This window comes from Oncorhynchus gorbuscha, linkage group LG15 (assembly GCF_021184085.1).
Source record: "Oncorhynchus gorbuscha isolate QuinsamMale2020 ecotype Even-year linkage group LG15, OgorEven_v1.0, whole genome shotgun sequence".
NCBI lineage: Eukaryota > Metazoa > Chordata > Actinopteri > Salmoniformes > Salmonidae > Oncorhynchus > Oncorhynchus gorbuscha.
The window spans coordinates 65449762-65462202 of NC_060187.1; the positions used below are offsets into that span (position 1 = coordinate 65449762).

The 12441-nt window shown below is 45.1% G+C and overlaps 1 long non-coding RNA gene across 1 annotated transcript in view; it reads left to right on the top strand.

Annotated features, from left to right (window-relative positions):
* Nucleotides 1-9754: 9754 nt before the first annotated feature.
* Nucleotides 9755-12441, top strand: part of LOC123996321 — an 81185-nt gene continuing 78498 nt past the window's right edge. Inside the window, exon 1 of the long non-coding RNA XR_006831954.1 lies at nt 9755-10835. This is a non-coding gene — a long non-coding RNA (uncharacterized LOC123996321). The remainder of the gene's footprint in view (nt 10836-12441) is intronic.

Genomic DNA, 12441 nt, shown 5'->3' on the forward strand with positions numbered 1-12441 from the left:
GGCTTCTGTGAAGGATTGGGGGGAGTGGTAGAATGGATTAGAGAAGAGAGAACGAGAAACGTCGGAGAGAGAACGAGGCTGTAGATAATGACCTGTGCCACTGGGCTGATTTAAACAAGGAAGAGGGGAAGAGGAGAAGGGGAATGGAGATAGAAGAGGAGAAAAGCTGCAGAGGAGAGCTCCGCTGTACTCCCTGTTCACCCACGACTGTGTGGCTTTGCACAACACCAACTCCAGCATCAAGTCTGCTGACGACACCACGGTAGTAGGCCTGATAACCAACAACAATGAGTCAGCCTATAGAGAGGAGGTAAGTGAACTGGCATTGTGGTGCCAGGACAACAACCTCTCCCTCAATGTCAGCAAAACAAAGGAGTTGATTGTTGACTTCAGGAAGCAGAGCAGGGAACATGCCCCGATCCACATCAACAGGACTGCAGTAGAGAGAGTCAGCAGTTTTTAAGTTCCTCTGGGTGGTTGAAGGGCAGCTCTCGAGGGGAACTGTGGGTGGAACTTGGATGGTTGGGGGCCTGGCGTCTGGGAGCTTGGGCCGGGGGCCGAGAAGTCAGGTTGCTGGTTGTTGTTGAGGGTTAACTGACCGGCTTGGAGATTTGAACCAGCGCCCTTTCAGTTACTGGACCAACGCTCTTAACCGATAGGCTACCTGCCACTGTATACCATGTGTATCCTGTACATACGACTAATAAAACTTGAAACTTGAGAGTGAAGTTTCTCTCGTCGTCTCTTATCCTTCATGACCACTGATCCACATCTTTGCCGCAGTAAAACAGGAGGGAAGAAGGTAAGGGGGAGAAGAGAGGAGGAGGAGGGTGACAGGAAACACATCTCTCTGGTAATTGACGGGGCGCTCGTTTAGCTTGGCCCGACTAACAGATCGGTGCGATCAACCAGAACAACCTCCTTCTTCGTCTTTTTTTTCTTCTTCCACTTGTTCCCGCTCTCCGTTTCTCTCCCTCGCTTTCTGCTCTGCTGTGAATAGAGCTGCTGACTCTTAATGTCTCAGTTCTATTCCTGCTCACATCTTCCCTGAAGTTTACATTACTAGAAACTAGTACTACAAACCTCTCTACCGCTCACCTTTTCCTCCTCCCCCACACTTCCTTTTCTCCATGTGTCTCCCTAGCTGTCTCTTCATTTCATTTCTTCTTCTCTTGATGGAAATTCAAAGAAGGAGTATTGTCGGGAGTAAAGTACAATGTTAATTTGATTGTGGTAGTAATGAATCGCAAATTGCACACAAAGGGGAGCCAGCTACTCATACAATGAAAAAGGATGAGATATGGTTTGCTTTTACATCAGGTCATACAGTTGAAGTCAGAGGTTTACATCCACTTAGGTTGGAGTCATTAAAAGTAGTTTTTCAACCACTCCACAAATTTCTTGTTAACAAACTATAGTTTGGGCACGTCGGGTAGGACATTGTCGTGTCTTTACTGTCATTAAATGAAGACTTTTAGTTATCAAAGATTCTCTGTAATTAGTATTACGCGATTTAAACTGATTAATTATGTAACAGTAATTAACTAGGAAGTCGGGGCACCAAGGAAAATATTCAGATTACAAAGTTATAATTTCCTAATATAACTTTTCAGATATTCTCACATCTGATCAATTAGTCTTCTTAATTAATTTATTATTTACTTTACCTCACGTTAGTCTCATTCCAAACGTCGTAAATTGTTGGTTATCTGCACGAACCCAGTCTTCACTATGAGTCATCCATACATCAATTGTCTTAAATAATTTATTTTCTAATTAAGTAATTCACAGAAATGCATAAACAAACAAACAAAGTAAATATGGTTACAAGAAATGATAGGAGAATGTGCCCCAGTGGGCTAAACCGGCATGGCGGCTTGTTAGACAAAAGGGAAGTGGGGGTCACCTGAGAAGTCACGACAGAGTTGATGATTATAACAATTGAAATACTAATCCTTTGCACATGAACGCTCACTTATTCGGGAACAATTGCAATCAATATATACAGTGCCTTGCGAAAGTATTCGGCCCCCTTGAACTTTGCGACCTTTTGCCACATTTCAGGCTTCAAACATAAAGATATAAAACTGTATTTTTTTGTGAAGAATCAACAACAAGTGGGACACAATCATGAAGTGGAACGACATTTATTGGATATTTCAAACTTTTTTAACAAATCAAAAACTGAAAAATTGGGCGTGCAAAATTATTCAGTTTAAGGAGTTGCAGAAAAAGGCCTGTCCCAGGATGCCCGACCCTAACTGGGTTCATGGGCGGTACTCTGATTTAGTTCAACTCAAAAGGGAATTGGAGTTTCCTTCATTAAACCATCCAAAATTACATTACACAACTTTACAAACAGTATCATCCTCACTCATTCATCTTATAAAACAATTAGATGTAACCTCATATCTGAGGCTATTATATAAACAGAATTATGGTAATGTGGCCCATGAGCCTCACCAAAATATAACAAATGGACCAGTTCGTAGCTGGATTCTTCACCGATCTTTTATACCTTCTCCGGAACATAAATGTTGTTCGGAACTCAAGTTCTGTGAGGTGGAAGAAATTCCTTTGTTCTCTATGAAAATTCACTCTCTCTCTATACTGTGCCCATGAGGAGATAATCTCTTCGAGGAATTTACGACCTCTCTGACCACAGCAGCCTAGTTGTAGGAGGCAGGGAGAGGGGGATGGGGCTTTCTGTACCCAAAGAGGGCAATGTCATGACAACATCTACTTTGTGCATGATATAAGTAATTTTTCCAACAATTGTTTACAGACAGATTATTTCACTTATCATTCACTGTATCACAATTCCAGTGTGTCAGAAGTTTACATACACTAAGTTGAATGTGCCTTTAAACAGCTTGGATAATTCCCAAAAATTATGTCATGGCTTTATATGCTTCTGATAGGCGAATTGACATAATTTGAGTCAATTGGAGGTGTACCTGTGGATGTATTTCAAGGCCTACCTCCAAACCCATTGCCTCTTTGCTTGACAAGTCTGCTTCATCCTTGGGAGCAATTTCCAAATGCCTGAAGGTACCAGGTTCATCTGTACAAACAATAGTACGCAAGTATTAACACCATGGGACCACGCAGCCGTTATACCGCTCAGGAAGGAGATGCGTTCTGTCTCCTAGAGATAAACATACTTTGGTGCAAAAAGTGCAAATCAATCCCAGAACAACAGAAAATAACATTGTGAAGATGCTGGAGGAAACGGGTACAAAAGTAAATATATCCACAGTAAAACGAGTCCGTAATCGACATGAAAGGCCGCTCAGCAAGGAAGAAGCCACTGCTCCAAAATCGGCATTAAAAAAGCCATAAAAAGTCAGACTACGGTTTGAAACTGCACATGGGGACAAAGATCATACATTTTGGAGAAATGTCCTCTGGACATATAACTGTTTAGCTATAATGACCATCATTGTGTTTGGAGGAAAAAGGGGGAGGCTTGCAAGCTGAAGAACACCATCCCAAACGTGAAGCACCGGGGTGGCAGCATCATGTGTGGGTCTTTCAAATGGACAATGACCCTAAGCATACTTTCAAAGTGGTGTCAAAATTGCTTAAGGACAACAGAATCAAGGTATTGGAGTGGCCATCAAATCAAATTTTATTTGTCACATACACGTAGTTAGCAGATGTTAATGCAAGTGTAGCGAAATGCTTGTGCTTCTAATTCTGACCATGCAGTAATATCTAACAAGTAATTTAACAATTTCACAACATCTACCTTATACACACAAGTGTAAAGGAATGAATAAGAATATGTACATAAAAATATATGAATGAGCGTTGGCCGAATGGCATAGGCAAGATAAAAAATATGTACATAAAGATTAATGAATGAGTGAAAGCCGAGCGGCATAGGCAAGCTGCAGTTGATGGTATAGAGTACAGTATATACATATGAGATGAGTAATGTAGAGTATATAAACATTATATAAAGTGGCATTGTTTAAAGTGGCTAGTGATACATTTATTACATTAATGTTTCATTATTAAAGTGGCTAGAGATGAGTCAGTATGTTGGCAGCAGCCAATCAATGTTAGTGGTGGCTGTTTAACAGTCTGATGACCTTGAGATAGAAGCTGTTTTTCAGTCTCTCGGTCCCCGCTTTGATTTACCTGTACTGACCTCGGCTTCTGGATGATAGCGGGGTGAACAGGGAGTGGCTCGGGTGGTTGATGTCCTTGATGATCTTTTGGCCTTCCTGTAACATTGGGTGGTGTAGGTGTCCTGGAGGGCAGGTAGTTTGCCCCCGGTGATGCGTTGTGCAGACCTCACTACCCTCTGGAGAGCCTTACGGTTGTGGGCAGAGCAGTTTCCGTGCAAGGCGGTGATACAGCCCGAAAAGATGCTCTCGATTGTGCATCTGTAAAGGTTTGTGTGTTTTTGGTGACAAGACTCATTTCTTCAGCCTCCTGAGGTTAGGAACTTAAAACTTTCCACCTTCTCCACTACTGTCCTGTCGATGTGGATAGGATAGGGGGCTGTCGATGTAAATAGGGGTGGATAGGGGGCTGCTCCCTCTGCTGTTTCCTGAAGTCCACAATCAACTCCTTTGTTTTGTTGATATTGAGTGTGAGGTTATTTTCCTGACACCACACTCTGAGGGCCCTCACCTCCTCCCTGTAGGCCGTCTCGTCGTTGTTGGTGCATGGCCGCGCAGTCATGAGTGAACAGGGAGTACAGGAGAGGGCTGAGAACGCACCCTTGTGGGTCCCCAGTGTTGAGGATCAGCGGGGTGGAGATGTTGTTTCCTACACGATAGTCATTTAGCTCAGTTACTTTGGCTTTCTTGGGAACAGGAACAATGGTGGCCCTCTTGAAGCATGTGGGAACAGCAGACTGGGATAAGGATCGATTGAATATGTCCGTAAATACACCAGCCAGCTGGTCTGTGCATGATCTGAGGACGCGGCTGGGGATGCCGTCTGGGCCGGCAGCCTTGCGAGGGTTAACATGTTTAAATGTTTTACTCACGTTAGCTGCAGTGAAGGAGAGCCCACAGGTTTTGGTATCGGGCCGTGTCAGTGGCACTGTATTGTCCTCAAAGCAAGCAAAGAAGTTGTTTAGTTTGTCTGGGATCAAGACCTCGTGGTCCGCAACGGGACTGGTTTTCCTTTTGTAGTCCATGATTGACTATAGACCCTGCCACATATCTCTCGTGTCTGAGCTGTTGAATTGCGACTCTACTTTGTCTCTATACTGTGACACTTAGCTTGTTTGATTGCCTTGCGGAGGGAATAGCTGCACTGTTTGTATTCGGTCATGTTTCCGGGCACCTTGCCCTGATTAAACTCACTCACCGAATCAGTGTATTTGTCAATGTTATTGTCCGACGCTATGCGGAACATCCCAGTCCATGTGATCGAAGCAATCTTGAAGCGAGGAATCCGATTGGGCGGACTAGCGTTGAACAGACCTGAACACGGGCGCTTCATGTTTTAGTTTCTGTCTATAGGCTGGGAGCAACAAAATGGAGTCGTGGTCAGATTTTCCGAAAGGAGGGCAGGGAAGGGCTTTGTATGCGTCACGGAAGTTAGAATAACAATGATACAGGGTTTTGCCAGCCCGGGTTGCACATTCGATATGCTGATCAAATTTAGGGAGCCTTGTTTTCAGATTAGCCTTGTTAACATCCCCAGCTGCAATAAATGCAGCCTCAGGATATGTGGTTTCCAGTTTACAAGTGAAATTATTTCAGGGCCGTCAATGTGTCTGCTTGGGGGGATATACATGACTGTGATTATGATGGTAGATAATGCGGTCGGCATTTGATTGTAAAGAATTCTAGGTCAGGTTGAACAAACGGGCTTGAGTTCTTGTATGTTGTTATGATTACACCATGTCTCGTTAATCATAAGGCATACACCCCGCCCTTCTTCTTACCAGAGAGATGTTTGTTTCTGTCGGCGCGATGCGTGAAGAAAACCGGTGGCTGTACCAACTCTGACATATCCTGAGTGAGCAATGTTTCCGAGAAACAAAGAATGTTACAATCTCTGTCTCTCTGGAAGGTAACCCTTGCTCGAATTTCGTCTACCTTGTTGTCAAGAGACTGGATATTGGCGAGTGGTATGCTTGGGAGCGGTGTGCGATGTGCCCGTCTACGGAGCCTGACCAGAAGAACGCTCCGTCTGCCAGTTCTGCGGCGCCGTTGTTTTGGGTCACCGGCTGGGAATCCGATCAATTGTCCCGGGTGGTGGACAAAACACAGGATCCGCTTTGGGAAAGTCGTGTTCCTGGTCGTAATGTTGCTCTTATATACAATAGTTCCTCCTTACTGTATGTAATAAAACTTAAGATTTCCTGGGCTAACAATGTAATAAATAACACATAAAAAAACTAAATTACTGCATATTTTTCTAGGAACGCGAAGCGAGGCAGCCATCTCTGTCGGCACCGGAAGACAACACCAAAGCCCTGACCTCAATCCTATAGAAAAATTGTGGGCAGAACTGGAAAAGCGTGTGCGAGCAAGGAGGCCTAAAAACCTGACTCAGTTACACCAGCTCTGTCAGGAGGAATAGGCCAAAATTCACCCAACTTATTGTTGGCAGCTTGTGGTAGCTACCCGAAACGTTTGACACAAGTTAAACCATTTAAAGGCAATGCTACCAAACACTAATTGAGTGTATGTAAACGTCTGACCCACTGGGAATGTGATGAAAGAAATAAAATCTGAAATAAATCATTGTCTCTACTATTATTCAGACATTTTACATTCTTATAATGAGGTGGTGATCCTAACTGACCGAAGGGAATTTTTACTAGGATTTTATTGATTGATTTATTTTATTTCACCTTTATTTAACCAGGTAGGCTAGTTGAGAACACCTTTATTTAACCAGGTAGGCTAGTTGAGAACACCATTATTTAACCAGGTAGGCAAGTTGAGAACACCTTTATTTAACCAGGTAGGCAAGTTGAGAACACCTTTATTTAACCAGGTAGGCTAGTTGAGAACACCTTTATTTAACCAGGTAGGCAAGTTGAGAACAAGTTCTCATTTACAATTGCGACCTGGCCAAGATAAAGCAAAGCAGTTTGACAGATACAACGACACAGAGTTACACATGGAGTAAAACAAACATACAGTCAATAATGCAGTATAAACAAGTCTATATACAACGTGAGCAAATGAGGTAAGAAGGGAGGTAAAGGCAAAAAAGGCCATGGTGGCAAAGTAAATACAATATAGCAAGTAAAACACTGGAATGGTAGTTTTGCAATGGAAGAATGTGCAAAATAAAATAATGGGGTGCAAAGGAGAAAAATAAATTAATTAATTAAATACAGTTGGGAAAGAGGTAGTTGTTTGGGCTAAATTATAGGTGGGCTATGTACAGGTGCAGTAATCTGTAAGCTGCTCTGACAGTTGGTGCTTAAAGCTAGTGAGGGAGATAAGTGTTTCCAGTTTCAGAGATTTTTGTAGTTCGTTCCAATCATTGGCAGCAGAGAACTGGAAGGAGAGGTGGCCAAAGAAAGAATTGGTTTTGGGGGTGACCAGAGAGATATACCTGCTGGAGCGTTTTGCTACAGGTGGGAGATGCTATGGTGACCAGCGAGCTGAGATAAGGGGGGACTTTACCTAGCAGGGTCTTGTAGATGACATGGAGCCAGTGGGTTTGGCGACGAGTATGAAGCGAGGGCCAGCCAACGAGAGCGTACAGGTCACAATGGTGGGTAGTATATGGGGCTTTGGTGACAAAACGGATTGCACTGTGATAGACTGCATCCAATTTGTTGAGTAGGGTATTGGAGGCTATTTTGTAAATGACATCGCCAAAGTCGAGGATTGGTAGGATGTTCAGTTTTACAAGGGTATGTTTGGCAGCATAAGTGAAGGATGCTTTGTTGCGAAATAGGAAGCCAATTCTAGATTTAACTTTGGATTGTTTGATGTTTGATATGGGTCTGGAAGGAGAGTTTACAGTCTAACCAGACCCCTAAGTATTTGTAGTTGTCCACGTATTCTAAGTCAGAGCCGTCCAGAGTAGTGATGTTGGACAGGCGGGTAGGTGCAGGTAGCGATCGGTTGAAGAGCATGCATTTAGTTTTACTTGTATTTAAGAGCAATTGGAGGCCATGGAAGGAGAGTTGTATGGCATTGAAGCTTGCCTGGAGGGTTGTTAACACAGTGTCCAAAGAAGGGCCGGAGGTATACAGAATGGTGTCGTCTGTGTAGAGGTGGATCGGAGACTCACTCATTAAAATGTCAGGAATTGTGAAAACCAGAGTTTAAATGTATTTGGCTGAGGTGTATGTAAACTTCCAACTTCACATGTATGTGCAACAACTAAAGTATTAAATTACATGAAATATCTGCCTGCGACAATAAATATTTTGGCTTCGGCATATTTATTGATTTAGTCGGGGGGATTTGATTCTGTAGAGATTATTTTGCTTTGCTTGGCTCATAGCATGACATTGTATTTCCAGTCTCTTCTCTTGCCTGGTCTTTAAATGACTTTTCCAGTCAAGTTGAGCATGTCAACTCTGAATGATTACTGTCCGAACCTTTGTCAGTCCCTGTGGGAGTCCCTCAGGGCTCTATATTAGGCCCCATTCTGTTCTCCATAGTCAAGTTATTTTGCAATCACAACTGGGATTTCCACAATGTGATTTACATTGTCAGAGGGGAAGTGACCTCATCCACCACCACCAAATTGTAGCATAGCAGCTATTTATTACCAGACAAAAATACTTATCCATTTCCCCCCAGCCTCTTGTTCTCCTTACCTTCACCTTCTCTTAATCACAAACAAAGATGTCCCTCACACGGCCAAGGTCGTCCTCAGCATGCAGGATGTCCATTATCACTCTACCATATGATTTGTCACTTGGGCCCAGTTCCAAACCCATCACTGTGCCCTTCACTGCCATTCATTTGAAATTGAAATTGAGAAGGCAGGTAGACTAGCGGTTAAGTAACCGAAAGTTTGCTGGTTCAAATCCCTGAGCCGAGTACGTGAAAAATCTGTGCCCTTGAGCAAGGCACTTAACCCTAATTGCTCCTGTAAGTCACTCTGGTAAATTATTCATATGTAAATGTATATCCTAATATTGTTACCCAGCTGGTGAAACCTGTACTGTTAGTCCAGTTCAACTTGTTGGGGGTCCTGATAGCCTGTTGATGGTTATTGTTTCAGTGTGAGGTGAGATCTATGTTCTACCTCCTTCTTCCACAATACTTTCCCTTTCTCTTTCTCTCACATCTACTGCTTTCTCTCCCCCCGTGTATTTCTCTCGCCATTTCATTCTCCCTTTCCTCTCCCCCTCTCTCTCTCTCTCTCTTTCTCTTCTCTCTCGTTATCTCCCCTCACTCCTACCTGAGTAATGTCAGGTATCTTCCCTGTCATCATCATTACGGGGCTGATTACCTGTCAGTAGGGCTCATTAGAGGCCTATCAGCATGGCGGCAGGGGGACAGCCAGGGACAGCCTCAGCCCCACACACTGGCTGCCTGTCGTCACTCCCACGGCCCAGCTCGGTCCGCCTGGACCATCTTAGATGGGGTGTGTGTGTGTGTGTGTGTGTGTGTGTGTGTGTGTGTGTGTGTGTGTGTGTGTGTGTGTGTGTGTGTGTGTGTGTGTGTGTGTGTGTGTGTGTGTGTGTGTGTGTGTGTGTGTGTGTGTGTGTGTGTGTGAGAGAGGCCAGACGAGCTATTTTTCTCTTTGTCCGGGAGAGGCAATTGGATTGAGTCTGAAGGATTCACATTGTTGGCTCGTCTGCAGGGTGAATTTTGTATCTGCTCTCTGTGTCTCTGCAGAATGTGCTCATCTGTGCACAATACCACATGCCTATGCTGGCGTGTTTGTCCTGATACCTGGTGTGTGTTTCTCACACATTTAAGAGATCAGGCAGTGTTTAGGCAAGACTGGGACGGGACAGACTGATACAGTAGTAGCTAGATAAACAGACTGTCTCGGCCTGTAAATACTACAGTAGTACCTGGTAGTACATAATCCTGGACACAGGGGACACTATGCATTCAAGGCCAGATTATTGGGTTGTGAAGACTGCCAGACAGGGTGCATCTCAATAGTCAGAAGTTGATTCCTCTCATTGTATGATTTATTCTTCTTTCCTTACAATCTGTTCTGAATCTCACTTATATGAATCTCACTCACATATAAGGACCACATGCCCAGCTTCTCTCTTTCTCCCTGTTGTTTTCCCTTTTTCTATCACTGTCTATTGTTCTCTGCCATCTTCACCCATTTCCTACTTTGCTCTCCCTAAACCCCCCTGTCTCATATGCTCGAATAACAGAGTACCTCACTCACTCTCAGGGTTGGGAGGAGAGTGTGGACACGGCCTTGTCTCACCTCCTAAGGACCTGTCTGTCTCGCAGCCCTAAGGATCAGGACCTGTCTTCAGCATGCCCAAAGGCTCAGGACCTGTCTGTCTCGCAGCCCTAAGGATCAGAACCTGTCTTCAGCATGCCCAAAGGCTCAGGACCTGTCTGTCTCGCAGCCCTAAGGATCAGAACCTGTCTTCAGCATGCCCAAAGGCTCAGGACCTGTCTGTCTCGCAGCCCTAAGGATCAGAACCTGTCTTCAGCATGCCCAAAGGCTCAGGACCTGTCTGTCTCGCAGCCCTAAGGATCAGAACCTGTCTTCAGCATGCCCAAAGGCTCAGGACCTGTCTGTCTCGCAGCCCTAAGGATCAGAACCTGTCTTCAGCATGCCCAAAGGCACGGTCTGCCTGAAGAAGCACATCACCCTGCTGTGTGACCGCCTGGTCAAGGGGGGACAGCTATTCCTGGCCTCCGAGGCCAACATACCCATACCAGTCATGATGCCAGGTGAGAGAGTGGAAGAGTGTGTGTGTGTCTCTCTCAATTTGCTATTTCTTCTCTCTCTCTGTATGAGAAAAAGCATTTTCTCTTCATTAGTGTTCAGTCTAGCCTGTGATGATACCGTTAACTCCTTCCTCTGAGAATGAATCCTGTCCCACTGAGGTGTGTTTGTGCACGCTCTGTCTGTTGTTCCAGTGTTAACCCCTGGCCGTGAGAATGCCTAATGATTCCTGTCCCACTGAGGTGTGTTTGTGCACGCTCTGTCTGTTGTTCCAGGGTTAACCCCTGGCTGTGAGAATGCCTAATGAATCCTGTCCCACTGAGGTGTGTTTGTGCACGCTCTGTCTGTTGTTCCAGTGTTAACCCCTGGCCGTGAGAATGCCTAATGATTCCTGTCCCACTGAGGTGTGTTTGTGCACGCTCTGTCTGTTGTTCCAGTGTTATCTCCTTCCTCTGAGAATGCCTAATGAATCCTGTCCCACTGAGGTGTGTTTGTGCACGCTCTGTCTGTTGTTCCAGTGTTAACCCCTGGCTGTGAGAATGCCTAATGATTCCTGTCCCACTGAGGTGTGTTTGTGCACGCTCTGTCTGTTGTTCCAGTGTTAACCCCTGGCTGTGAGAATGCCTAATGAATCTGTCCCACTGAGGTGTGTTTGTGCACGCTCTGTCTGTTGTTCCAGTGTTAACCCCTGGCTGTGAGAATGCCTAATGATTCCTGTCCCACTGAGGTGTGTTTGTGCACGCTCTGTCTGTTGTTCCAGGGTTAACCCCTGGCTGTGAGAATGCCTAATGAATCCTGTCCCACTGAGGTGTGTTTGTGCACGCTCTGTCTGTTGTTCCAGTGTTAACCCCTGGCTGTGAGAATGCCTAATGATTCCTGTCCCACTGAGGTGTGTTTGTGCACGCTCTGTCTGTTGTTCCAGGGTTAACCCCTGGCTGTGAGAATGCCTAATGAATCCTGTCCCACTGAGGTGTGTTTGTGCACGCTCTGTCTGTTGTTCCAGTGTTAACCCCTGGCTGTGAGAATGCCTAATGAATCCTGTCCCACTGAGGTGTGTTTGTGCACGCTCTGTCTGTTGTTCCAGTGTTAATTCCTTCCTCTGAGAATGCCTAATGAATCCTGTCCCACTGAGGTGTGTTTGTGCACGCTCTGTCTGTTGTTCCAGTGTTAACCCCTGGCTGTGAGAATGCCTGGTAAACACTAGTCCCCTGGTAAAGTTGTTATGGTTGGAGAGAAGAGCACATGTCTCAATCATAGCCCTGTTTACACTCTCAAGCCTACAGTGGTGTGTGCGCCTGACCACCACCCCCATGGGTCATTGAGTTCTAACAAAAATGTGTGTGTCTGAACATCATTAAGCAGGCCAAATACCTTTTTACCCCCACTCCTTTTATGCTTCTTCCTCCCTCCCTCCTCTCTCTCTTCCTCCCTCCTATCTCACTCTTCCCCCCTCCTCTCTCTCTCTCTCTCTCACTCTCTTCTCCCCCCTCTCTTACTTCCTCCCTCCTCTCTCACTCTTCCTCCTCCTCTCTCTCTCTTCTCTCTCCTCCTCTCTCTCTCTCTCCTCCCTCCTCCCTCACTCTTCCTCCCCCTCTCTCTCTCTCTCTTCCT